Consider the following 26069-nt stretch of genomic DNA (forward strand, 5'->3'; position numbering starts at 1 on the left):
AAAGACCAAGAACACGATACTTGTATACACCTAACTTCTCTCTATAGGATCACTTAAAATGAGAGGAACCATCATTTTATCCAGGTTTGGCCCTCATTATCTTCATTCACGTCTAGACGTTCTTATTTATTAATTTAACAATTCATTAATAATAATAAAATAAATACCTACGGATCACAAAAACTTGAAGCAACATCCTTGACTATCTCAAACGTGTCTATAAAATTACTTCCCACAAACAATACATATCTTTCATTAATGAGCTAAAAATTTCCTACAATGATTAAGTAACATAATACATCATGTTAACACCATTCTTCTTTTTAGCATGTCTGGCCATAATTGATCATAATTCACACTTTTTAATAATTCAGTGAAAACCTATTTTAAAAACTGCAAAACCAAGAAAAGAACTTTGACAGTTACTCACATTGCTCTCCATGCTCTTAAAGCATAGACGCAACCAGAGAGCTCATGACCATGGAAAATGCTAAAATCAGCTTGAGTGCATCCACTCTGAGGAGTACAAGACAGGGCAAATCATTAAAAACAAAAATGAGATATTATGTCATTGATCCTTGAATTCTACCTTTCATTTAGTCAGTCATTAGGTAAGTAATGAATTGGGATAACTTATATTTTATTTTATCTTAACTAAGTGAACAATATTGATCTTGCCACTGACAAAGAATATGATACTATTTCTTATCAATAACTATATGATCCTTAGTCAAAGACTAACACTCTTGTATATAAACATCTAAATAGATATTTGTTGTCAATACATATTAATAGTTTTTCTTGCCTAAGCACATATTTTTATAATTGGACATTTCACCAACTTCACCTTTATTTATTTATTTGTTTGTTTGTTGATTTCATTGATCCAATTATACAAATTAAAAGCAAATGCATGAATATTAAGAAGAAAAACAAAATCTTCATATATTCCTGACATCTGTCGATAGAATTACTTCGAACAGGACAATGTACCAAATTCCATTTCTGTTGGACCTCAGAGTTCGACACATATTCGTCATATATGACTCATATGCCACCATTAGTGTTCATCGATCCAATATTGTTCCTCTTTTTTCTTCATTCATTTCTACGTTGTTTATTGACTAATTGATTAATTCACTAATAATAATTTTAAAACCCAATTATTCACAAAAAGTCAAGAACAGCTCTGAAATCTTTATTCTGTATATAGAATTATTTTCACATCAATATACTTTCTTTAAATATCTTACATTTTTATGTTTCATATCAATTCAATATATATCACTGGACTATAGCTGACCATTTTTATTATATATGTTTCTTTTCAAAAATACACTGAATACCCCCCCAAAAAAGAAAATCACTGCAACCCAGACAAGACTTTGACCATACTCACATTGGTCTCTGGGCTCCTAATACAGAGATGAGAATTACAGAACTCGCCACCATGGGAAAATGCTTAATCAGCTCGAGTGTGTCATTCTGAGAAGTAAAAGCACAGGTGATGACAGAAAAGAAGTTAAGTTACGATCCACATTGGTCCTTGATTTCCACATTTCATTTACTCACTCATTGAGGTATTTATAAATTATTCATTTGTATCTTAACAAAACTAACAATAGCAAACTTAGGAGAGGCCCACAAAATAAAATTGACTCCTAATATTCCATATTTATACGATCCTTAGTCAAAGAGTCACTCTTGATCCATTTATTCCTTAATGAATTTTAGTGCTTTCAATTTAATAAATAATTTATGTTCCTAGTTGGCCAATGCTCCACCCTTTTTCATTACCTATTATTTATATTTCCTTAATGATTCCATAATTCACCCATTAATAATAATAAATCTAAATCTATTAACCCAATACCTCTACGGAGTGTATTACTAACATCTATCTATAAGATCATATAAACAGAGAAACTACACTAGGTATCATTATGTTGGACCTCAGTATCCAGACACGCATTATGCATCGTTCATGACTCACCCATCACCAGTCATCATCACTGATGCATAAGTGGCCCTCTTTGTTTTCATTCTCATAAACATCTGTTTATGGATGAATTCATTAATAAATGCACAGAACAAAAAGTAAAGAAGTATAATATCCTCCAACACCTGAATATCTATTTCTATAGCCCTTTTCAGAGACTCTTCCAAACCCTGACTTCCATGTTACATTTATGCGTTAATCAATGTTTCCTATCAATCTGATATTTAACAATAGTATATTTTGCCTTCTTGATTATATTTAATATTTTGAGTAATACAGGGAATACCCTTAAATAAGCCACTCAAGCTAAAATATGATATTACTCACATTGGTCTCCATGCCTCTACAACATAGATGCAACCAGACAGCTCGTGACCATGCCAGATTCTGAAATCAGCTCGAGTGCGTCCGTTCTGAGGAGAACAGAGCAGAGCAGATGACAATAAAATAAGACACTCTTTACATGAAGAGAAAGACCAGATTGCTTTTGTGTTGGACCTCAGAGTTCCAGACATGCATTCATCGTCCATGACTCATACGCCACCAGTAGTCATCAAAGATCCAAGAGTATTCCTCTTTTTCTTCATTCATTTCTATTGTTTATTGATTAAATCATTAATTCACTAATAACTTCTAAACATTATGATTCACCAAAACCCAAGAAGAGTTATTACATCCCTAATCTGCACCTAGATTATTCTCACATCAATGTGTCTATTTCATTAATTATCCTCAGTTTTTCGTATGGGAATTAATCAATATAATGGTTCATAGATCCCATATTTATCACTGAGATACACTGCTTCTTTAATTATATTTTATAATTAATATCGCAGTAAATTACCTTAAAAGAAAATACTTAAATCAAGAAAATACTTAAACCAAGAAAAGAACTTCAACTACACTCACATTAACTTCAACTATACTCCTTCCAACCAGAAAGCTCATGGCCATGGAAGATGCTAAAGCAGCTCGAGTACACTCGTTCTGAGGAGGACAGGGCAGAGCAAGGCATAAAACGTTAAGACCTAATAGACACTGAGGCTTGCTGAGCACACATTGCATAGACTTGATATTAAGATATTTCTTCTTTTATCTTAATATGTGTATACACTCATCCTAACAGAATGAAAACCTCAGTCTTAAGGCTGACGCACAGCAATACGATAGCTACTTTCTCATCAGTGTCTACATGATTCCTAACCAAACAGGGGAAACTTGGATACATATATTTCTTAATAAATATAACTCTTCAATTTTATGAATATCTTTTGCCTCACCACATACATTCATCGTTATGCACTGCTTCATTCTAGTCTTCTTTAATTTTTAAAATATTTAATCTTCTATCATTATTCCATTAATAATACATATCTATGTCTATGAAATCAATACAAACTAATTTTTATATTGATTTGTATTGATCCTGACATCTCTCTATAGGAACAATTTGTCTATAAAAATCAATAGAATTTCTTGCCTAACCCAATATTTTTATAATTGGACAATATTTTACTTTCTTCATATTTATGCATTTTTATATTTGTTTATTTATTGATCCAATTATAAAAACAGAAAAAATGCAGGAATATAGAAAGCAAAAACAAGATCCTTGCATATTCCTGACAGATCTATCTAGATCACTTCCTATAGGGAAAATGGACCAGATTCCATTTCTGTTGGACCTCAGAGTTCCAGACACATATTATTCACCATCCATGACTCATACGCCACCAGTTATCATCACTGATTCAGAAAAGACCACTTTCTCATGAAATTTCTATATTTTTTATTAATTCATTAATTCACTAATTATAATTTTAAAACTATAATTCACAAACTCAACAAGACCTTGATACTCTAACATGCATTAAGAACCATTCTCACATCAATATCGCTATCATTATCCTGTTTTTATATATGCTTTAGCCAATATAATGCTTTATATTAGTCCCTTAATTGTTACTAGGATATGGTTCACCTTCTTAGATTCACACTTTTTATTAATACAGTGAATATCCTTAAGACAAAACACCAGAATCAGGAAAAGAACTTTGATTATTACTCACATTGATCTCCTGGCTCCTAAAAGAGAGATGCAATCCCAGGACACTTGATCAAAAAAGAATCCTTAAAACAGGTCAAATTTGTCCATTCTGAGGAGTGTAAAGCAGGGCAGATGATAAAAATAGTTGAGGCATTTCTCCTTTGATTCTTGTTTCAGCAGTTAGGGCAACCATTAATTGGGTTTTTTTCTTTTCCCTTAAGAAAAAGAGCAATGTTGATCTTGCAAAGTGACCCAGAACCGGAACATTGTCTAGGGCGTACACTGGCTGCAGCATCTTTAGACATACAGGTGGCGGTCATGGACCATTAATTAGGTTAGTGCAAAAGTAAATTGTGGTTTGTGCAATTATTTTTAACCTTTTAAACAGCAATTATTTTTGCACCACCTAATATTTCTAATTGAACTTCAGGGTTTCATAATACATCAACAGTATTTGTGCCTCACCACATATTTTTATAATTAGACAATGCTCAATTCCATTCATCCATATATATATATATATATATATATATATATATATATATATATATATATATATTTACTTATAGATTCTCACATTTATCCAATTATAATAAATGAAATGTATGAACACTAAGACCAAAAAAATCACTGCATATTTCTGACATCTGTGTAAAAGATCTCTTCAAACAGTGGGGATGGACTAGGTTAATTTTGTGCTGGACCTCTGACTTTCAGACCTATTGTATTCATGATCCAAACTCCTACATGACCAATCATCATCACTGCTTCAGGTTTAGTACTCATTATATTCATTAATGTTTACATGTTTTATTGATTAATTCATCCGTTAACTAAAAACAATACAATACATACTTAGAGGTCACAAAAAACTGAAACAAGATCCTTAAATATCTCTAACATTTTTCATTAAATCTTTCATTAATTAACTTCAATGTTTTCCTGTATTGATTAATTAATGTTAGGTTGGTGCAAAAGTAATTGCGGTTTTTGCAATTATTTTTAACCTTATAAGCCACAATTACTTTTGCACAAGCCTAATATAATGCTTTATATTAACCCCATATTTACTATTTGGCCATGGTTATGATCTTTGATTCTATATAACTCTTTTAATAATGCAGTGAAAATCTGTTTAAAAAAACACAAAACCAAGAAAAGAACTTTGACTAATATTCACATTGGTCTCCATGCTTTTAACACATAGATGCAGCCAGAGAACTTCTGTCCATGAGAGATGCTTAAGTCACCCAAGTGTGACCGTTCTGAGGAGTACAAGACAGAACAGATGATTTTTTTAAAAGTTTGAGATATTACCGTGTTTCCCTGAAAATAAGACCTAGCCGGACAATCAGTTCTATGCGTCTTTTGGAGCAAAAATTAATACAAGATACAGTCTTACTTTACTATAACATAAGACCCGGTCTTATCTAACGTAAGACCGGGTCTTATATTAATTTTTGCTCCAAAAAGACGCATTAGAGCTGATTGTCCGGCTGGGTCTTATTTTCAGGGAAACACAGTATGTCATTGGCCATCGCATTCTATCTTTCACTTAGTTAGTCATTTACATAATCAATGTATTAGGACAATGTCTATTTTAATTTCTCATAAGTAAACAAACAATATTGATCTAACCACTGACATACATGAACATTCACTACCACTGATCAAAAGCTATATCATCCTTAGAAAAAGAATAACACCCTTGTACCACATGATCCTCTATAGAGGGCAGTCATTTAAATAGATATTAATACTATTCTTTGCCTAACCACATATTTTTATAATTGGACAACATTCCACCACCTTTATCTTTGTTTTATATTTGTTTATTGATTATTTCATTTATCCAATTATAAAAATAGACTAGATTTATTTTGTGATGGACCTCAGAGTTCCAGATAATTTATTCATCACATGACTCATACTCCACCAGTAGTCATCACCGATCCAATATTGTCCCTCTTTTTCTTCATTCCTTTCTACATTGTTTATTAATTCATAAGTTCACTAATAATAATTTAAAGAACTGTTATTCACAAAAATCCAAGAAGAGTCAATATACCCCTAATCTATTTATAGAATCATTCTTCTATCACTGTCTCTCTCTTATTAATTATCTTAAATTTCATGTATGTAGCAACCAACATAAGGTCTCATTAATTCAATAGTTATTGCTGAGCTATAGTTGGCAAACTTTGACTCTATATAGCACTTTTTAAAAATACACTGAATATCCTAAAAAAATATTGTTGAAACCAAGACAAGATCTTTGACCATTACTCACATTGGTTTCCATGCTCCTAACACAAAGATGTAAGCATAGGGCACACCATCATGGGAAAATGCTTCATCAGTTCAAGTGTGTCCATTCTGAGGTACAAAGCACAGTTGATGATAAAAAAAAGTTAAGATCTTATCTCCACTGATCCTTGCTTCCCACATTTCACTTATTTACTCATTTAGGTATTTATAAATTTTTCATGATGTAAACATATTGTCTCTTAATGAAAGTAAAACCTTCAAACTTGAGACAAACTTGAGACAAAATGACCCACAAAGAAAAAAAACTATGTCTCAAACTTGAGACAAACCCTGAGACTTATCCTTAGCCAACTAGGTAACACCCTTAGTCCATTTATTTCTTAATGGGCATCAGTATTTTCAATTTTATTAATATTTCTTGCCTCATCATATATGTTCATAGTTGGATAACATTTTATCCTTTTTTCTTTACCTATTACTTATATGTCTTTATTGATCTTACCATTGATCCATTAATAATAACAAATGTAAATCCATAAACTCAAAATGAGGATATAATCTTTGTATATTGCTAACATCTGTCTACAGGATCAAATCAACACACGGAATAGACATTTATTGTGATGGACCTCAGATATCCAGACACATATTATTCATCGTCCATGACTTATCCGCCACCAGTTGTCATCATTGGTCCATTAGAGGCCCACATTCTCTTCATTTGTTTCTACATTTTTATCGATTACATCATTAATTCATTGAAAATAATAAAATAAACATGTGATTCCAAAACAACGAAGAATAAGATGCTGAACATCTCTAACTTCTGTAGAATATTTGCCAGCTTATATTACACATCTTGCATTAATCAACCTCAATGTTAAATTAATCAGTATAATGTTTTATATCATTTATCACTGGGCCATAGTTAACTTTTAAACTGTATTTGTTACTTTTTAATAATACCATGATGATGCTTAGACAAATGACCCACAACGAAAAAAACCTATGACCACTACTCACCTTGCTCTCTTTCCTAACAGAAAGGGTACATGACAATCTTGATCACAACAGATTTTTCATGATGCATTAGCTAGCTCGGGCATTTGTTCTGCAGAGTACCAAACAGAGAAGGTGACACAGAGGTCGGGACTTTCTCTGCACTAATCCATATATTCTTCCATCATTTACATTGGCATTTAGGCATTTATTAACTTATGGAGATATTTATTTTTTTATCTTAAAAATTAATTTCAACCTTGCAACTGAGTCAGGCAAAACCATACTACTACATTCCACTGTCTACGTCAACCTTAGTCAAAGCTGTAATACACTTGGTCCTTTTATATCCATTCTAAAGTATGTTAAAATTCTTTTACCTTACTATTCATATTTACCAAAAAAGAGACTTCAACCTCTTCAACTTAAATCATTTATACATTTCTTTATTAATTCTACCATTAATACTATTATAAATTATTCAACTTTATGAACACAAAGACCAAGAACAAAATCCTTATATAATACTAGCATCTGTATGTAAGACCCCTATACATGCAAGAAATGGACTAGATTACTTTTCTATCAGATCTCAGAGTTCCAGACACATAATGTGTATTGTATATGACTCATACGCCACCAGTCGTCATCATTGGTCCATGACTGTCCCTCTTTCTTTTCATTCTCACATTTACTCATAGATTAATTCATTAGTAAAGAAATACACATAAGAATATGATCCTTCAACATTCCTAACATCTATCTCTACAATATTACAGAGTTAAATCTCTTTTATTAGCTGACCTCAGTGTTACATTTATGGATTAGTCAACATAATGCTTCATATCAGTCTGATATTAAACATTGCCATTTTTCACCTTCTTTGATTATATTTAATGCTTTTAAATAACACAGTGGACAGCCTTGAACAAGTCACTCAAACTAAGACAATAGCTTTGACTGTTACTCACATTGGTCTCCACGCTCCTACAATGTAGAAGCAACCAGAGAGCTCGAATTTGTCCATTCTGTGGAGTATAAAGCAGAGCAGATGATAAAAATAGTTAAGACATTTGCCCATTGATCCTTGCTTTTTATCTCTCATTTATTCAGTTGTTGGCAATCATTAATTTGGTGTGAATATTTTTTCCCTTAAGAAAAAGAGCAACGTTGGTCTTGCAAACTGACCCAGAACCGGAACATTGTCTAGGACTCACGCTGTGTACGGCACCCTTAGCCACACACAGGGCAGTCACGTACCATTTATTTCTAAATGAACTTTAGGGTTTTCATAATATGTTAATAGTATTTCTTGCCTAATAACATATTTTAATAATTGGACAATGCTTTACTCCATTTATCTTAATTTATATATAGTTATTTATAGATTCTCACATTTATCCAATTATAATAATAGAATGAAAATGCATGAACACTAAGACCAAAAGGAGGATCCTTATATATGCCTGACATGTGTCTATAGGATCGATTCAAATTGGAATGGCCTAGATTTCTTTTGTGTTGGACCTCAAGGTTCCAGACACGTATTCATTGTATATGACTCACACGCCACCAGGAGTCATCATTGATCACAATACTGTCCCTTGTTTTCTGCATTCATTTCTCATTGTTTATTGACTAATTCATTAACTCACTAATAATTTGAAATACTTTAATTCACAAAACTCAAGAAGACCTTGTATGTCTCTGGTATGTGCATAGATTATTCTCACATCAATGTGTCTCTTTCATTACTCATCCTGAGGCTTCCCCACACATGGGTAAGTCAGTATAATGGTTCATATACCCCATATTCATCACTGAAATATATAGCCTCCTTTAATTGTGGTTCACACTTTTTAATAATGCAGTGGATGACATTTAAAAAACACTTAAACCAAGAAAATAACTTCAACTGCTACTCACATTAATCTCTGTCCTCCTGTTATATATAGAGGCAATCATGGAGCTCGTGAGCATGGTGGAATGCTTAAATCAGCTCGAATGCAGCCATTCTCTGGAGGTCAGAACAAAGCAGTGACAAGAAAAGATTGAGATTATGTTCATTGGTCTTTGCATTCCACCTTTAATTCAGTCAATCATTATTAAGCAGTGAATTGCAATAACATATATTTTATTTTCTCTAAGTAGATAAATGAATAATACTGTTCTAGCCACTGATAGAGAAATGAAGGTTTACTATTACTTATCAATAACTATATAATTCTTAGTCAAAGAAAACACCCTACTGCCATATATTCCCCTACATATGCCAGTGTTCTAAATATACATTAATACTGTTCTTTGACTAACCACATATTTTTATAATTGGAGAACATTTTGCTGTCTTCATCTTTATTTCATAGTTTATTATTTCATTGATCCGATTATAAAAATACACAGAAAATGCAGGAAGAGAAAGACCAAAATCAAGATCTTAATATATTCCTGACATCTGTCTACAGAATCCTTTCAAACAATGGGAACGGACTAGATTTGATTTCTTTTGTGTTGGAACTCAGAGTTCCAGACACATATTCATTGTATATGACTCATACGCCACCAGTAGTCATCATTGATCCAATATTGTTCCTTTTTTTCTTCATTCATTTCTACATTGTCTATTAACTAATTCATTAATTCACTAATAATAATTTTAAATCCTTATTAGTCACAAAAAAAACAAGAAAAGTGATGATTTCCCTAACGTGTAAATAGAATCTAATATATCTTTTTTTAATTATGCTGTTTTCATTTATGCATTAATCACTACAATGTTTCATAAAATTTATTATTTATCACTGAGCTACAGTTGGCCTTCTGTGATTCTATGGGAAGCTTTTGAAAATACACTGAATGCTCTGAAAAGAAACAATCACTGAAACCAAGACAAGAACTCTGACCATTACTCACATTGGTTTGTGCGCTTCTCACAGAGATGCAATCACGGAGTTCGCCACCATGGAATAACACTTAACCAGCTCACATGCATACATTCTGAGAAGTACAAAGCAGTCAATGATAAAAAGTTTTAATCCATGTTGATTCTTGCTTTCCATATTTCATTTACTCGGTCATTTAAGAATATATAAAATTTTCACAATGTAGACATCTTTTTCTCTTAACACGTTGCGTACGGCGGGGTTTAAATCCCTCGTGAAGATTCTCGTGATCCGTACGCAACGTGTTAATAAAACAAAACAAAAACAAGAGAATCCCTTCGAACTTGAGACTAGCCTAGAAAAACAAAATTAATTTTTAACTGATCGTGTCTATGTGATCTTTGGCCCAGGAGATGACACCCTTGATCCATTTATTTCTTATGGGGCATCAGTGTTTGCAATTTTCATTAATATTTCTTGCCTTGCCACATGTGTTCATAATTGGGTGTTTCACATTTTTACATTTATATTCTGTTATTTATATGTCTTCAATGGTTCTATACTGACCCATTTATAACAATAAATTTAAATCGAAACCTAACCATTGCCACCCTGATAAATTTAATTTTAAAAGAAAGAAAAACTATTTAAATCTATAAACTCAAGGTAAACACATGATCTTTGTGCTTTCCTAGCATCTGTCCATAGGATCAAATGTACAAAGAGAATAGACCATGTACTATATGTTCCTCAGAATTCCAGACACGTATTATTCGTCGTCCATAACTCATCGATCACAGTCATTATCATTGGTCTATGGACGCTTACTTTTTCTTCATGAATTTCTACATTTGTATTGACTTGATAAAATAAATACATAAACAAAAACTGAAGAACCAACAACTTTGAATATCCCTAATTCAATCTACAGAATAATTGCCAACATAGATTGTATCTCTCATTAATCAATCTCAATGTTACATGTCATCAATTAATCAACATAATGTTTCATATCGATGGGTCATAAATTACGTTATGATTATATGTGTTAATTTGTAATAACACCATGAATACTACCCTTAAACAAATGACCCCAACCAAGACAAAATCTCTGAGTACTACTTACCTTGGTCTTACCTTGGTCTCTCTTGTAACATGGAGGCAACATAAGAAACTTCACCCGGGTACAAGCTGAAATTAGCTAGAGCATCTGTTCTGAAGAGTAGTGATAAAAAGGTTGGAACTTTCTTCCACTGATCTTTGCTTTACATCTTTCATTTAATCAGTCGTTTAGGCAATCATTGCTTGGAGTATATTTATGTCACAGTTTTTATGAAAATGAACTACTTTGAACTTCCAACTGACCCAGAACATAAAAACTATCTATAATTCACCCTGTCTATATCACCCTTAGCCAGAGAGGTTACAGTCATGTACCATTTATTTCTCTTTGGACTTTACTGTTTTCAAATTACAGTAATAAAATTTATTGCCTCCCACATGTTCTAAATTGGACAATACAACTACCATTCAACTTTATTTTTTATATATTTCTTCATTGGTAAATCATTGATCCACTTAAAATAAAGAATAAAAAATGCATAAAGAGGAAGACCACGTTTCTTCTGTGTTGGACCTCAGAATTCCAATCACATATTATTCATCAACCATGACTAGCAGTCAGCATTGATCCAGAAAAGACCACTTTCTCTTTATTCATTTCTATATAGTTTATTAATTCATTAATTCACTAAAAAAATTTTTTTCAACTCTTAGGATTCACAGAACACAAAAGGGCCTTGACAGCCCTAATATGTAGCTGGAACCATTCTCACATCATTATATCTGTCATATTTATTATTTTTTATATATGTATTAATCAATATAATGTTTCCTATTAATCCCATATTTGTGGCTAGTACACAGTCAGCCATCTTTGAGCATATTTCATACTTCTTACTAATGCAGTGAATATCCTTAAACCACCCAAAACGAGACAAGAACTTTCATGATTACTCACATTGGTCTCCAAGCTCCTAAAACAGAGATGCAATCCTATGGGTCGTGATCAAGAAAAATCCTTAAATCAGGTCCAGTGCGTTCATTCTGAGGAGCATAAAGCAGAGCAGATAATAGAAAAAGGTTGAGACATTCTCTCCATTGATCCTTGGTTTTCACCACTCACATAGTCAGTCATTGAGGCAATCATTAATTTGGTGTATACATTTTTTCCCCTTAAGAAAACAAACTTCAGTTTTACCACTGACCTAGACTATGAACATTTTCTACAACTTATCCTGTCTACATCATCTTCAGCCATACAGGCAACAGTAACGTGCCATTACTTCTCATTGAACTTCATGGTTTTCATATAGCAACAGTACTTCTTGTATAATCATATATTTTTATAATTGGACAATGCTTTACTCCATTCATCTTTTTAAATTTATGTTTATTTAGATTCTATCACTTATCCAATTATATTAACAGATGAAAATGCATGATCATTAAGACCAAAAACAAGATCTTTATCTGTTCCTGATACCTGTCTATAGAATCCCTTCAAACAATGGGAATAGACAAGATTAATTTTATGTTGGACCTTAGAGTTCCAGACACATATTCATCTTATATGACTCATACACCACCAGTAGTCATCATCGATCCAATAATATCTCCCATTTCCTCATTATATTCTATTTGTATGTTGATTAAATCATTAATTCACCAATAATAACTTTAAAACCCTATTATTCACAAAAACTGAGATGAGCCCTATGTTCTTAAAGTGAATATATTTACTCTCACATCAATATATCTTTCATTATAACCAGTTTTCCACGCATGCATTAAAATGAATATAATTTTTCACATATCCCATATTTAACACAGATACAGTTACCTTCTTTACTTATATACCACACTTTTTAATAATACAGTGAATAATCTTAAAACAATAACACTGAAACCAAGAAAAGAACTTCAGCTATTACTCACATTAATCTTCTAGCTCCTACTACAAAGTATCAATCACAGTGTCTATGACAATGAAAGATGTTTAAATCATCTCGAGTATTTACATTCTGAAGAGCATAGAGAAGAGCAGATGATAAAATAAAACTGAGGTCAACTCTTGCTTTCTGCATTTCACTTACTCAGTATTTAGGTGTTTATAATTGTTTCTCAATATATAATTTTCACAAAGGAAAAAATTCAATCTTAAGACTGACCCTGAATAATCAAATTAACTCTAACTTATCCATCCATGTTTGTACGACCTTGGTCAAAGATGTGATTTCTTCATCTATTTATTTATTAATAAGCATCAGTGTTTTAAATTTTTATTAATATTTTTTGCCTCATCACATATGTTTATAGATGGACAATGCTTCACCCTCGTGTTTTCTATAAGCTTGTATCTGTTTAAAGGTTCTATTATTACATAAATAATAACAAATCTACATCTATGAAATCAATATGAGAATACGATATTTTTATATTCTTAACATGTCTCTATAGAAACAATTCCAACAGAGGGAATAGACTAGTTTTGCATTTGACCTCAGCATTTCAGACACATATTTTCATTGTCCATGACGCCTATGCCACCAGTTATCATCATTAGTACATACTTGACTCTCTTTTTCTTCATTCATTTCTATATTTGTATCAAATCATTAATTCATTCAAAAGAATAAAAGTAATGCATGGTTCACAAAAACCCAAGAACAGAAGACATACAAATGGCCAACAGGTACATGTAAAGGCACTCAGCATCATTAATCATCAGGGAAATGCAAATCTAAACCACAATGACACATCACTTCACACCTGTTAGAACTGGCTATTATCAAAAAGACAAGAAATAACACGCGTTGACAAGGATGTGGAGAAAAGGGAACCCTTGTGCACTGTTGGTTTCTAAATTGGTACAGCCACTATAGAAAACAGTACAGAGATTCCTCAAAAAATTAAGAATAGAACCAACTTATGACCCAGCAATTCCATTTCTGGGCATTTATCCAAAGAAAATGAAAATGCTAACTTGAAAAGATCTATACACCCTCACGTTTATTGCAGCATTATTTACAGTAGCCAAGATATGGAAACAATCTAAGTGTCCATTGATAGACGAATGGATAAAGAAAATGTGGTATCTTTCTACAATGGAATATTATTCTGCTGTAAAAAAGAATGAAATCTTTCATTTTGAAGAACATGGATGGACCTAGAGGGAATTGTGTTAAGTGAAATAAGTCAGAAAGAGCAAGACAAAATCCATATGATTCTGCTTAATATGTAGAATCAAAAAGAAAAAGAAAAAAAACAGATCTCATAGATTCAGAGAAGAGATTGGTGGTTGACAGAGGTGGGGGCTGAGGGGTGGACAAATGGGTGAAGGAGATGAAAAGGTACAAAGCTATAGTTACAAAATAAATAAGTCACAGGAATGTAATGTATGGTAGGGTGACTATAGTTAATAATACTGTATTATGTATTTGAAAGGGGCTAAGAGAATAAATCTTAAAAGTTCTCTCCACCAAAAACAATTTTTGTAACTATGTATGGTGACAGATGTTAACTAGACTTATTGTGATGGTCGTTAAGCAATACATACAAATATTGAATCCTGTACACCTGAACTTAATAAACTATTATATGTCAATTATATCTCAATAATACAAGTAAATGTAATTTTAAAAAAACAAGGACAACATCCTTGAATATTCCTAACATCAGTTTACAGAATCATTTCCCAATTGACTATATCTCTTCCATTAATAGTCCTCAATCTAATACATTATCAATTAATCAATAAAAGGTTTCATATCATATTTGTCATTGGGCCATGCTGAACGTTTTGATTATTTAATACTGTTTAACAATATAGTAAATATCCTTAAACAAATGACCCACTCTGAGACAACCACTTTGACCATTGCTCACCTGGTCTCTTTCTAGACACAGAAGAAACACGACAATCTTCACATGGCAGAAGTGGAAATGAACTTCAGCATACATTCTGAAGAGCATCAAGTAGAGAGATGATAAAAGTACTGAGACGGTCTCTCCATTGATATTAATTAAATGATATTAAACAATTCATTTGCATAATCATTCAGGCATTTGTTAATTTGTGGTAATATTTCTTTTTCTCTTGAAACAAACATCAAAGTTGTAACTAACGCAGTAACTGGTAACTATTGTGTATCATTCTTACTCAAAGACGTACACTTGAGTCTTTTACTTTCCATTCCAATCATATTAATATTTTTACTATGTATTTTAGCAATAAACAATGATTCACCCTGCTCAGCTTTATCCAGTTATTTATTTATTAGTCTTGCCATTGATTCTTTATAATATTTTGAAATGATCGGGTTCACAAAGACCAAGAACATCGTCTTTGTATATGGATGACATCTCTTTATAGAATCATGTCAAATGGGGGGAAAATGGATTTCTTTTGTGTTGGACCTCAGAATTCCAGATCTGTAGTCTTCATTATCAAGACTCATATATCACCAGTCATCATCATTTATCGAGGGATGACCCTCATTATTTTCAATCATATCTACAGGTTTTAATCGATTAATTCATCAATTCATTAATAATAATAAGTAACTAAAATAACAAAACTTGAAAAAGCTCCTGAATATCTCTAACATTATTCTACAGAATTACTTTTCACTGACAGTATTAATTGACCTCAATATTTCCTATACAGATTAATTAGCATAATGCTTCATATGAACCCCATTTTTACTGTTTTCAATGTTTGATGATCATTGATTGTATTTCACACTTTTTAATAATGTGGTGAAAACCTTTTAAAAACCACAAAACCAAGGAAAGAACTGGGACTATTACTCACACTGGTCTCCATGTTTTTTCCACATAGATGCAACCATAGAGCTTATTAACATTGGAGATGCTTAAATCAGCTTGAGTGCAGTCATTCTACAGAGTACGAGACAAAGCAGATGATAAAAAAGATTGAGATTATGTTCATTGGTCTTTACATTCCACCTTTCATTTAGTCAATTATTATCAAGCAGTGAATTGGAATAATGCATATTTTATTTTCTCTAAGTAAACAAATAATATCAATCTAGCTAGTGACAGAGAATACTAGTACTTTTTAATAACTGTATCACCCTTAGTGAAAGAATAACACCCTTATACCATATATTCCCTTTCAGATGTCAGTGTTTTAAATATACATTAATACTGTGTGCCTTGCCTAACCACTATTTTTATAATTGGACAGTATTTCACCAACTTCATTTATTTGTATATTTGTTTGTTGATTTCATGGATCCAATTATACAAATAGAAAGAAAACACACAAACATAAGAAAGAAAAACAAGGTCCTCATATATTCCTGACATCGGTCTATAGAATTACTTTGAACAGGACAATGGACCAAATTCCATTTCTGTTGGACCTCAGAGTTCGACACATATTCATTGTACGTGACTCATACGCCACCATTAGTGTTCATCGATCCAATATTGTTTCTCTTTTCCTTCATTCACTTCTACATTGTTTATTGACTAATTTATTAACTCACTAATAATAATTTGAAAACCCTATCTTTCACAAAAACTCAGGAAGTATCATGATAGCCCTAATTTGTGGAATCATCCTCACATCAATGTCTTTTTTTAATTATGCTAGTATTTGTTATGCATTAATCATTATGTTTCATAAAATTTAATATGTATCACTGAGCTACAGTTAGACTTCTGTAATTCTATATGGGACTTTCAAATAATATACTGAATACTCTGAAAGAACAATCACTGAAAGCAAGGCCAGAACTCTTATGACTCACATTGGTTTGTGTGCCTCATACAGATATGCAATCACAGAGTTCGCCACCATGGAATAACACTTAACCAGCTCACATGTGTACATTCTAAGAAGTACAAAGCATAGCTGATGATAAAAAATAAATAAATGAAAATTTTATAACCATTGAGCCTTACTTTCCACATTTCATTTACTCAGTCATTTAGGAATTTAAAAATTTTTCATAATGTAAATTTTTTTCCTCTTAACAAAAAGAATAACCTCAAACTTGAGACTAACTCAGAACAATAAAATTAATTCTTATTCACATTTATACGACCCTTGGCCAAAGCGGTGATACCCTTGATCCATTTATTATTTCTTAATGAGCATCAGTGTTTACAATTTTTATTAATATTTCTTGCCTTACTACATGTGTTCATAGTTAGATAATAAATAATTCATCTTTTCTTCTTAAAATATAATTTATATTTCTTTAATGGTTCTATCATTGATTCATTAATAATAATAAATCTAAATCTATTAACCCAAAATGAGAATGTGATCTTCATGCATTCTTAACATCTATCCATTGGATCAAATAAACAGAGAAAATAGAGTATGTATTGTAATGGACCTTAAGGTTCCAGGCACATTATTTATTGCCATGACTCATCCACCACCAGTTGTCATCACTGATTTGTCAGAAGCCCACTTTTAGTTCATTCATTTATATATTTGTGTCAATCAAATCATTATTTCATTGTAATTGTGAAATAAATACGCGAGTAACAAAAACCAAAAAACAAGATATTTGAATATCCTTAACTACTTTTTAAAGAATCATTGACAAACTAGATGACATATTTTTCATAAATCAATATCAATGTTCTATATTATCAATTAACCAACATACTATTTCATATCACATTTATCACTGAGCCCTAGTTCATTTTTTGATTATATATTAATATATTACTTTTCAATAATACATGGAAACCCTTAAACAAAGGACCCATACTAAGACAAGAACTTTGACCATTACTCACCTTGGTCCCTTTCCTATAACAAGGGAACCATGATAAACTGGACTGCAGTAGAGGCTGAAATCACCTTCAGCTTCGATTCTGAAAAGTACCAAACAGAACAGGTGATAAAAAGATTGAGACTTTCTCTCCACTGATCCATATATTTGTTTATTGATTGTTTCATTGGTTCAACTATAATAATAGAATAAAAATGCATGAAGAGAAAGACCACATTTCTTTTGTGTTGAACCTCAGAGTTCCAAAAGACAACTTTCTTTATACTCATTTCTATATTATTTATTAATCCATCATTAATTCAACAATTACAATTTTAAAACTCTTGACTCAGAAAACCCAACAAGGCCTTGGTATCAATAATATGTCCCCAGAAACAATCTCTCCTCATTATGTCTGTCGTATTTATTATCAGTTTTTCACATACGCATTAATCAATATAATGCTTCATATTAACGTCTTATTTACCAACAAGATAAAGATGGCCTTCTCTGATTATATCTCAAGGCTTTTATGAATATAGTGAGCACCCCTCGATAAACCACCCAAGCCAAGACAAGAGATTTGATTATGCTCACAGTGGTTGGTCTCCAGCGTAAAATCAGAGCTGCAACCTACAGCAGGGGATCACGGAAGACTCCTTCCATCAGGTCCAGTACGTCCACTCTGAGTACAAGCAAAGCAGGGGGCACAAATGGTTGAGACACTCTCTCCATTGATTCCCCGCTCTATACATTTACATAGTTAGTGAGGCAGTTGTTAATCTGGTGTGTATATTTAGTCTGTTACGGACACAAACAACTTTGATCTGTCACTGAGCCAGAAGAGGTTCATTGTCTCAGACTTTTGTCTCCCTCATGCATACTTGAAGAGGTAACAGTCAGGTACCATTCATTTCTAACTGAACTTGAGGGTTTTCATAACACATTAATAGTATTTCTCGCCTCACCACATATTTTTATAATTGGACAATGCTTTACTCCATTCACCTTCATTTACTTATATATTTATTTATATTCGGTCCTTTATCCAATTATAATGGGATGAAAATGCACGAACACAAAGACTGAAAACAAGCCCCTCATTTACTCCTGAACTCTGTCTACAAAATCCCTTCAAACCAAATGAATGGACTACATTAAGTTTCTCTTGGACCTCAGAGTTCCAGACACGTATTCATCGTATATGACTCATACGCCACCAGGAGTCATCATTGATCCACTATTGTCCCTCTTTTTCTTCATTCATTTCAATTTGTTTATTGATGAAATCACTGATTCACTAATATTTAGTACAATTAAAAAAAAGAGCCTTCATGTTCCAAATGTATGTATAGAATTATTCTCACATCAATATATCTCTTATTAATACCCTCAGTTTTTCATATATGGATTAATCAATACAATACTTCAAATAAACCATATTTAAGACTGAGATGCCCTCATCAATTATATTTCATACTTTTTAATAAGACAGTGAATTACCTTTAAAAAAACACTTAAATCAAGAAAAGAACTTTAACTATCACTCACATTAATCTCCATCCAAGCTCATGCCCATGCAAGACGTTAAATCATCACGAGAGTGTCCATTCTGAAGAGTACAGAGCAGAGCAGATGATTTAAAAAACTGAGACCTCATCTGCATTGATATTTGCTTTCCACATTTCATTTACTAGTATTTAGGTATTTGTTATTTTTTTATATTTATACTTTTATCTTACTAAAAGGAAAAATCTTCAGTGTGAGGCAGACAATTAAATTGACTCTTACTTACGCCTATATAACCTTGGTCAAAGTGGTGACACTGATCCATTTATTGCTTAATGGGCATCGGTGTTTTCAATTTTTATTATTAATAACAACATCCTTTGCCTCACCATCTATGTTTGTATTTGGACAATGCTTAACCGCCAGTCTTCCTTATGTATTTCTTTACATTTGCTTAATGGTTCTATCATTGATTCATTAATAATAACAAATCTATGTCTATGAAATCAGTACAAGAATATAACCTTCTTATATTCCTGACATCTTTCTACAGAAACAATTTCCACAGAGGAAACAGACCAAATTATTTTCTGTGCTGGACCTCAGAGTTTCACACACACTCATTGTCAATGACTCCTAGATCACCAGTCTTCATCACTGGGCCATGAGTAAGTCTCTTTTATTCGTTCATTTAACATTTGTATTAATTAAAACATTCATTCATTAATAATAATAAAAATACAATACATGGCTAACAAAAACCCAGGAATAGGATCCCCTAACATCAGTTACATAATCATTTCCCAAGTAGACTACACTGTCTCCATGAATTAACCTCAATCATGCACATTATCAATTAATCAACACAATGTTTCTTATATTAACAGTGGGACCTGGTTAACTTTTTGATTAATTTAATACTTTTTTAATAATACCATGAGTGCCCTTAAACAGATGGCCCACTCCAAGACAACTAACTGACGAAAATTCACCTTAGTCTCTTTCCATACACAGAGGGAGCATGACAAACTTTGTCTTTTTAATTAATCTTTATTAAATTTATTGGGGTGACATTGATTAGTAAAATTCTATAGGTTTCAAGTGTAAAGTTCTATGATATATCATCTCATCTATATATCACATTGTGTGTTCACCGCCCAGAGTCAGTTCTCCTTCTGTCACCATATATTTGACCCCCTTTACCCTCTTCTACCACACCCCTTACCCTCTGGTAACCACTAAACTGTTGTCTGTATCTGTGATTGTTTGTTTGTTTGTTTGTCTTGCTCGTTTGTTGCAACAAAGGAGCATGACCATCTTGGTCACAGTAGAAGCTGAAATCAGCTCAAACATTCATTCTGAAGAGTAATGACTGGGCATAGTGATAAAAATATCGAGATATTCTCTCCATTGATCCTTTTTTTCCACTACTAATTTGCACATTAATGTAGGCATTTATGAATTGATGGTAATATTTATTTCTTTTTCTCCTAATAAATCAAATGGCAAAGTTGTAACTCACTCAGTGACTATTACTTACTATCATTCTTACTCAAAGACATACATTTGAGTTTTGTATTTTCCGTTCCAATTTATATTATTTTTATTTACTATATATTTTAGCAATGAACAATGCTTCACCCACTTCAGTTTTATTTGTTTTTTTGTCTGACCATTGATTCTTTATAATAATATTTTTAAATAATCAGGTTCACAAAAACCAAGAACATGACTCTCACATATGCCTGACATCTCACTATAGGATCACTGCAAATGGAGGGAAAGGACTAGATTTCTTCTGTGTTGGACCTCAGAGTTCCAGACCAAGACTCAACCATGGTTTGGCCCTCATTATCTTCAATTATGTCTATATATTTGATTGATTAAGTCATCAAATCACTAATAATAATAAAATAAATACCTAGGGATAACAAAAACTCAAAACAAGACTTAAATATCTGTAACATTTGTCTATAGAATTACTTCCCATTTGTCTATAGAATTACTTCCCATTAGGTCAATTACTTTATTAATTGACCTCAATGTTTCTGATACAGGTTAATTAACATAATGCTTCATATTAATCTCATTTTAATTATCTGGCCATGCTTGGTGATCATTAACTCTATTTCACATTTTTTAATCATGCAGTAAAAACCATTTCTAAAAATCCCAAAACCAAGAAAAGAATTTTGACTTACTCACTTGGTCGCCATCTTTTAATGCATAGATGAAACCATAGAGCTGGTGGCCATGAAAGATGCTTAAATCAGCTCAAATGCAACCGTTCTAAGGAGCACAAGACAAAGAAGTTGATAACAAAGGATGAGACATTGTGTTCATTGGTCCTTGCAGTCCACCTTCCATTTAGTCAGTCATTTAGGTAAACAGAGATTCGGGATAATGTATATTTTGTTTTCTGTTAAGTAAACAATATTGATCTTGCCCCTGACAGAATTTGAACATTCAATATTAATACTGTCTAACATTCTTAGCTAAAAGGTAACACCCTTATAACATTTCTTTCCTAATGGATATCAGTCTTTTCAATATATATTAATATATTACTATATTATAGTAACTTTTGCCTAATCACATATTTTTATAATTGGACAAAGCTTCACCTTCTTCATTTTTATTTATTTGCACATTAACTTATTCTTTCATTGATCCAATTATAAAAATAGAAAGCAAATGCATGAACATTATGATCATTACCCACATCTTTGTATATTCCTGACCTCTGCCTATAGGACCACTTCAAACAGGAACAATGGACCAAATTCCATTTGCATTGGACCTCAGAGTTCCAGACACGTATTCATCGTACATGACTCATACGCCACCAGTAGTCATCACTGATCCAATACTGCACCTCTCGGTCTTCATGCATTTCTACATTATTGATCAATTCATAATTCAGTAATTATAATTTAAAACATGCTTATTCACGGAAATCCATGAAGAACCTAGAAATCCCTAATATTTATTTAGAATCATTTTCATGTCAATATCTTTTTAATAATTACTCTCCATTTTTATTATATGCATTAATCAACATAATGCTTCATAGTGATCGCGTATTTCTCAGTGGGCTGTTCGGATTTTTTTGACTATATCTCACAGCTTTAAATAATACAGTGAATACGTTTAAACAAATTATTGATACTAAGACCAAAACTTGACTATTACTCACATGGTCTTCATGCTCCTAACCCATGAATGCAACCAGAGATTTCATGACCATGGAAGATGCCCAGATTAGCTCAAGTTCATCCATTCTAAGGAACATAGAGCAGAACAGATGATAAAAATGTCACACCTATCTCCATTGATCATTGTTTTCCATATTTCATTTATTCATTTACACATTCATTAGTTTTTCATAATGTGGTATTTTTTTTCTCTTAACAAAAGAAAACCTTAAACTTGAGACTGACCCAGAAAAATAATATTGAGTATTTTACCTTATCAGTGTCTCTATCATTCTTAGGCAAAAAGGTAAATGCTTATTCCATTTATTGCTTTAATAGGTATAATTTCAATGTTATTAAAAAATATTTCTTGCCTCCCAACATATGCTCCTAGTTGGACAATGCGGTAACCTCTTCTCTTTAGCTGTTTATTACATTTTTAATGGTTTGATTACTGATTCATTAATAACAATAAATCAAATCTATGAACCCAAAACAAGATATAGTCCTAACATTGACCCATGGGGTCATTTACAACAGAACATAGGCTAGAATTTGTTTTTTGTGGACTCAAGAGTTACAGACACATAGTATCCACTGTACATTACTTCTATGCCATCAGTCATCATCATTGGTCCATTTTGAGGTCTCTTGTTTCTACATTTGTAACAACTAAATCATTAAGTTATTGATAATAAAAATACATGATTCATAAAATCACAAAAAAGACCCTTGAATAAACTTAGCTTGTTTATAGAATCATGTACCACATAGATTATATTTTTTTTATTAATTGACCTCAACGTTGCACGTTATCAACCAATCAACACAATAGTTTGTATCATATTTGTCACTGTGCCATCGTTAACTTTTTGCTTATACTTATTGCTTTTTAATAATACTATGAATGCTATTTTAAAAACTCAACCAAACCAAGGTAAGATCTCTATTATTCACTTTGGTCTTTTTTCTAACACAAAGGTAACATAACGATGTTAATCACAGCAGATGCTGAAATGAGCTCAGTGCATTCATTCTGAAAACTGTAAGGAAACGACACAATAAAAGAGTGAGATATTTTCTCCATTACACCATATTTTCCACTATTCATTTATATAGTCATTTGGGCGTTTAATTTATGGTAATTTTTTTCTCTTAAAAAATAAACCTCAAACTAATACCTGACTGATAGCAATAACTATTATCTGTCAGTGTTTATGTCACCCTTAGTCAAATACATAATACTGGGTCCTTTATTAATCATTCCAGTTAATTCCAATTTATATTGACATTCCTTTTCATTACACATTTTATTAATGAACAAAGCTTCATTCTCTTCATCTTTATTTATTTACACATTTGTTTATTTATTCTGCCACTGAATCTTTTATAGTAATATTTTAAAACTTTGTAAACTCAAAGAACAAGATCCTTGTATATTCCTGACATTGTCCACAGGTTCACTTCATAAAAGGAGAATGGACTGGATTCCATTTGTGTTGGACCTCAGAGTTCCAGACACTTATTCATCACATATGCCCCATATGCTAAGTCATCACTGTTGGTCCAGGTTTGGCCTTCGTTCTCTATTATCATCTACATTTGCTCATTATTTAATTCATTAATACAGAAATACACAGAAATCACAAAAAACAAGAATAAGATTCTTGAATATCTCTAACATCCAACTATATGATCACTTCCAGTAAGACCAAGTTCCTTTCATTGACTCAGCTCAGTGTTTCATGTATGAATTAATCAACATAATGCTTCATATTAATCTTTTTTATTAAAATTTATTGGGGTGACAACGGTTAGCAAAATTACATAAGTTTCAAGTGTACAATTCTGTAATACCTCATCTATATATCACGTACTGTGTTCACCACCCAGAGTCAGTTCTCTTTCCATCACCATATAATTGATCCCTTTTACCTTCTTCTACCACCCTCCTCCCCACTTACCCTCTCATAAGCACTACTGTCTATATCTATGAGTTTTTGCTTCTTTATTTGTTTGTCTTGTTCCTTGGTTGCTTTCAGTTTTATATCCCACATATCAGTGAAGTCATATGGTTCTCGATTTTTTTCTGTCTGACTTATTTCACTTAGCATAATAATCTCAAGATATATACACAATGGAATACTACTCTGCTATAAGAAAAGATGAAATGGTGCTATTTGTGACAACATGGATGGATCTTGAGATTATTATGCTAAGTGAAATCAGTCATATTAATCTGATATTTAACGTTGACAATCATCTTCTTTGATTATATTTAATACTTATCAATAATACAGTGAAAATCCTTTTAAAAAAAAAAAAAAAGTTAAACGAAAAAGAACACTGGCTATCTCTCACATTGGTCTCCATGCTCCTAAAACAGACGTAATCATAGAGTTCCCAGCCATGGAAGATGCTTAAATCAGCTGAAGTGCATCCATTCTGTGGGGTACAAAGCAGAGCAGAACAACAACAAAAGGTTGAAACATTATCTCCATTGGTCCTAATTCCACCTTTATTTAGTCAGTCAAGTAGATAATCAGTAATTTGTGTTCATGTCTATTTTATTTCCTCTTAAGTGACTGAACAATATCAATATTGCCACTGGCAGAGAATATAAACATTGATTGTTACGGTCTATATCATACTTAGCAAAAGGGACAGCATCTTGTACTATTTATTGTCATTTAGCTTCGGCATTCACAACATATGGGGGGTGCCAAAAAATGTATACACATTTTAAGAAAGGAAAAAACTGTATTAAAATTGTAATACTCAATATATATTGATAACAAAAGATGAATACAAGTCACGTTTGACTTCTACAGTTACAAGAGGTGCTCAAAGTGGTTACCATCAATGTGATTTTAATACAGTTTTTTTTTTCCTTTCTTAAAATGTGTATACATTTTTTTGGCACCCTCTGTATGTATAAGTATGTGTGTATGTGTATGTGTTCGCGTTCATATATTATATATATATATATATATATATATATATATATATATTATTAACAAAGGAACAACCTCAAACTTGAACTGACCCAGAAAAACAAATTGACTTTTTTTTTTAATTTTATTAAATTTATTAGGGTGACATTGGTTAATAAAATTATACACGTTTCATGTGTACAATTCTATCATACATAGACTTAATTATCCATGTCTATATGATTCTTAGCCAAGGAAGTACACCCTTGATCAATTTATTTCAAAATGGGCGTCAGTGTTTTCAATTTTTATTTATAACATATCTTGCCTCACCAAATATGTTCATAACTGGACAATACTTCACTTTCTCCTTCATTGATTTATCTGTCTTTCCTTAATGATTCTATCATTGATTCAT

The 26069-nt window shown here is 32.0% G+C and overlaps 1 long non-coding RNA gene, 21 other non-coding genes and 1 pseudogene across 22 annotated transcripts in view; all 23 read right to left on the bottom strand.

Moving 5' to 3' along the window:
- LOC109455530 (uncharacterized) overlaps positions 1-26069 on the bottom strand; it is a 103693-nt gene that overhangs the window by 21306 nt on the left and 56318 nt on the right. The window contains exons 23-42 of the long non-coding RNA XR_012494522.1: positions 25080-25163; positions 22721-22805; positions 21726-21813; positions 19567-19627; positions 18613-18700; positions 18041-18118; positions 16071-16156; positions 15143-15218; positions 13193-13278; positions 12216-12301; positions 11322-11410; positions 10227-10310; positions 9240-9330; positions 8285-8341; positions 7338-7425; positions 6337-6422; positions 4069-4155; positions 2327-2412; positions 1400-1485; positions 431-516 (exon numbers count right to left, since the gene is read on the bottom strand). This is a non-coding gene — a long non-coding RNA (uncharacterized LOC109455530). The remainder of the gene's footprint in view (positions 1-430; positions 517-1399; positions 1486-2326; positions 2413-4068; positions 4156-6336; positions 6423-7337; positions 7426-8284; positions 8342-9239; positions 9331-10226; positions 10311-11321; positions 11411-12215; positions 12302-13192; positions 13279-15142; positions 15219-16070; positions 16157-18040; positions 18119-18612; positions 18701-19566; positions 19628-21725; positions 21814-22720; positions 22806-25079; positions 25164-26069) is intronic.
- Positions 1009-1078, bottom strand: LOC141570883 (small nucleolar RNA SNORD113/SNORD114 family). Its single transcript, XR_012495328.1, has one exon. It is a non-coding gene; the product is annotated as a small nucleolar RNA SNORD113/SNORD114 family (small nucleolar RNA).
- Positions 1947-2020, bottom strand: LOC141570902 (small nucleolar RNA SNORD113/SNORD114 family). Its single transcript, XR_012495344.1, has one exon. It is a non-coding gene; the product is annotated as a small nucleolar RNA SNORD113/SNORD114 family (small nucleolar RNA).
- On the bottom strand, positions 2492-2563 carry LOC141570869 (small nucleolar RNA SNORD113/SNORD114 family). Its single transcript, XR_012495314.1, has one exon. It is a non-coding gene; the product is annotated as a small nucleolar RNA SNORD113/SNORD114 family (small nucleolar RNA).
- LOC141570871 (small nucleolar RNA SNORD113/SNORD114 family) lies at positions 3679-3753 on the bottom strand. Its single transcript, XR_012495316.1, has one exon. It is a non-coding gene; the product is annotated as a small nucleolar RNA SNORD113/SNORD114 family (small nucleolar RNA).
- Positions 4745-4818, bottom strand: LOC141570907 (small nucleolar RNA SNORD113/SNORD114 family). Its single transcript, XR_012495349.1, has one exon. It is a non-coding gene; the product is annotated as a small nucleolar RNA SNORD113/SNORD114 family (small nucleolar RNA).
- On the bottom strand, positions 5932-6002 carry LOC141570875 (small nucleolar RNA SNORD113/SNORD114 family). The gene has a single exon (XR_012495320.1). It is a non-coding gene; the product is annotated as a small nucleolar RNA SNORD113/SNORD114 family (small nucleolar RNA).
- Positions 6938-7012, bottom strand: LOC141570873 (small nucleolar RNA SNORD113/SNORD114 family). The gene has a single exon (XR_012495318.1). It is a non-coding gene; the product is annotated as a small nucleolar RNA SNORD113/SNORD114 family (small nucleolar RNA).
- On the bottom strand, positions 7899-7973 carry LOC141570879 (small nucleolar RNA SNORD113/SNORD114 family). Its single transcript, XR_012495324.1, has one exon. It is a non-coding gene; the product is annotated as a small nucleolar RNA SNORD113/SNORD114 family (small nucleolar RNA).
- LOC141570880 (small nucleolar RNA SNORD113/SNORD114 family) lies at positions 8835-8906 on the bottom strand. The gene has a single exon (XR_012495325.1). It is a non-coding gene; the product is annotated as a small nucleolar RNA SNORD113/SNORD114 family (small nucleolar RNA).
- LOC141570870 (small nucleolar RNA SNORD113/SNORD114 family) lies at positions 9825-9896 on the bottom strand. Its single transcript, XR_012495315.1, has one exon. It is a non-coding gene; the product is annotated as a small nucleolar RNA SNORD113/SNORD114 family (small nucleolar RNA).
- Positions 10939-11012, bottom strand: LOC141570906 (small nucleolar RNA SNORD113/SNORD114 family). The gene has a single exon (XR_012495348.1). It is a non-coding gene; the product is annotated as a small nucleolar RNA SNORD113/SNORD114 family (small nucleolar RNA).
- Positions 11826-11889, bottom strand: LOC141570896 (small nucleolar RNA SNORD113/SNORD114 family; annotated as a pseudogene).
- LOC141570872 (small nucleolar RNA SNORD113/SNORD114 family) lies at positions 12792-12863 on the bottom strand. The gene has a single exon (XR_012495317.1). It is a non-coding gene; the product is annotated as a small nucleolar RNA SNORD113/SNORD114 family (small nucleolar RNA).
- On the bottom strand, positions 13751-13824 carry LOC141570885 (small nucleolar RNA SNORD113/SNORD114 family). Its single transcript, XR_012495330.1, has one exon. It is a non-coding gene; the product is annotated as a small nucleolar RNA SNORD113/SNORD114 family (small nucleolar RNA).
- Positions 15668-15741, bottom strand: LOC141570890 (small nucleolar RNA SNORD113/SNORD114 family). The gene has a single exon (XR_012495335.1). It is a non-coding gene; the product is annotated as a small nucleolar RNA SNORD113/SNORD114 family (small nucleolar RNA).
- LOC141570884 (small nucleolar RNA SNORD113/SNORD114 family) lies at positions 16639-16708 on the bottom strand. The gene has a single exon (XR_012495329.1). It is a non-coding gene; the product is annotated as a small nucleolar RNA SNORD113/SNORD114 family (small nucleolar RNA).
- LOC141570908 (small nucleolar RNA SNORD113/SNORD114 family) lies at positions 17623-17694 on the bottom strand. The gene has a single exon (XR_012495350.1). It is a non-coding gene; the product is annotated as a small nucleolar RNA SNORD113/SNORD114 family (small nucleolar RNA).
- Positions 19184-19255, bottom strand: LOC141570864 (small nucleolar RNA SNORD113/SNORD114 family). Its single transcript, XR_012495309.1, has one exon. It is a non-coding gene; the product is annotated as a small nucleolar RNA SNORD113/SNORD114 family (small nucleolar RNA).
- On the bottom strand, positions 20120-20189 carry LOC141570898 (small nucleolar RNA SNORD113/SNORD114 family). Its single transcript, XR_012495341.1, has one exon. It is a non-coding gene; the product is annotated as a small nucleolar RNA SNORD113/SNORD114 family (small nucleolar RNA).
- On the bottom strand, positions 22319-22390 carry LOC141570863 (small nucleolar RNA SNORD113/SNORD114 family). The gene has a single exon (XR_012495308.1). It is a non-coding gene; the product is annotated as a small nucleolar RNA SNORD113/SNORD114 family (small nucleolar RNA).
- LOC141570894 (small nucleolar RNA SNORD113/SNORD114 family) lies at positions 23283-23357 on the bottom strand. Its single transcript, XR_012495339.1, has one exon. It is a non-coding gene; the product is annotated as a small nucleolar RNA SNORD113/SNORD114 family (small nucleolar RNA).
- LOC141570889 (small nucleolar RNA SNORD113/SNORD114 family) lies at positions 24218-24287 on the bottom strand. Its single transcript, XR_012495334.1, has one exon. It is a non-coding gene; the product is annotated as a small nucleolar RNA SNORD113/SNORD114 family (small nucleolar RNA).

Source organism: Rhinolophus sinicus, linkage group LG03 (genome assembly GCF_036562045.2).
Source record: "Rhinolophus sinicus isolate RSC01 linkage group LG03, ASM3656204v1, whole genome shotgun sequence".
Taxonomy (NCBI): Eukaryota; Metazoa; Chordata; class Mammalia; order Chiroptera; family Rhinolophidae; genus Rhinolophus; species Rhinolophus sinicus.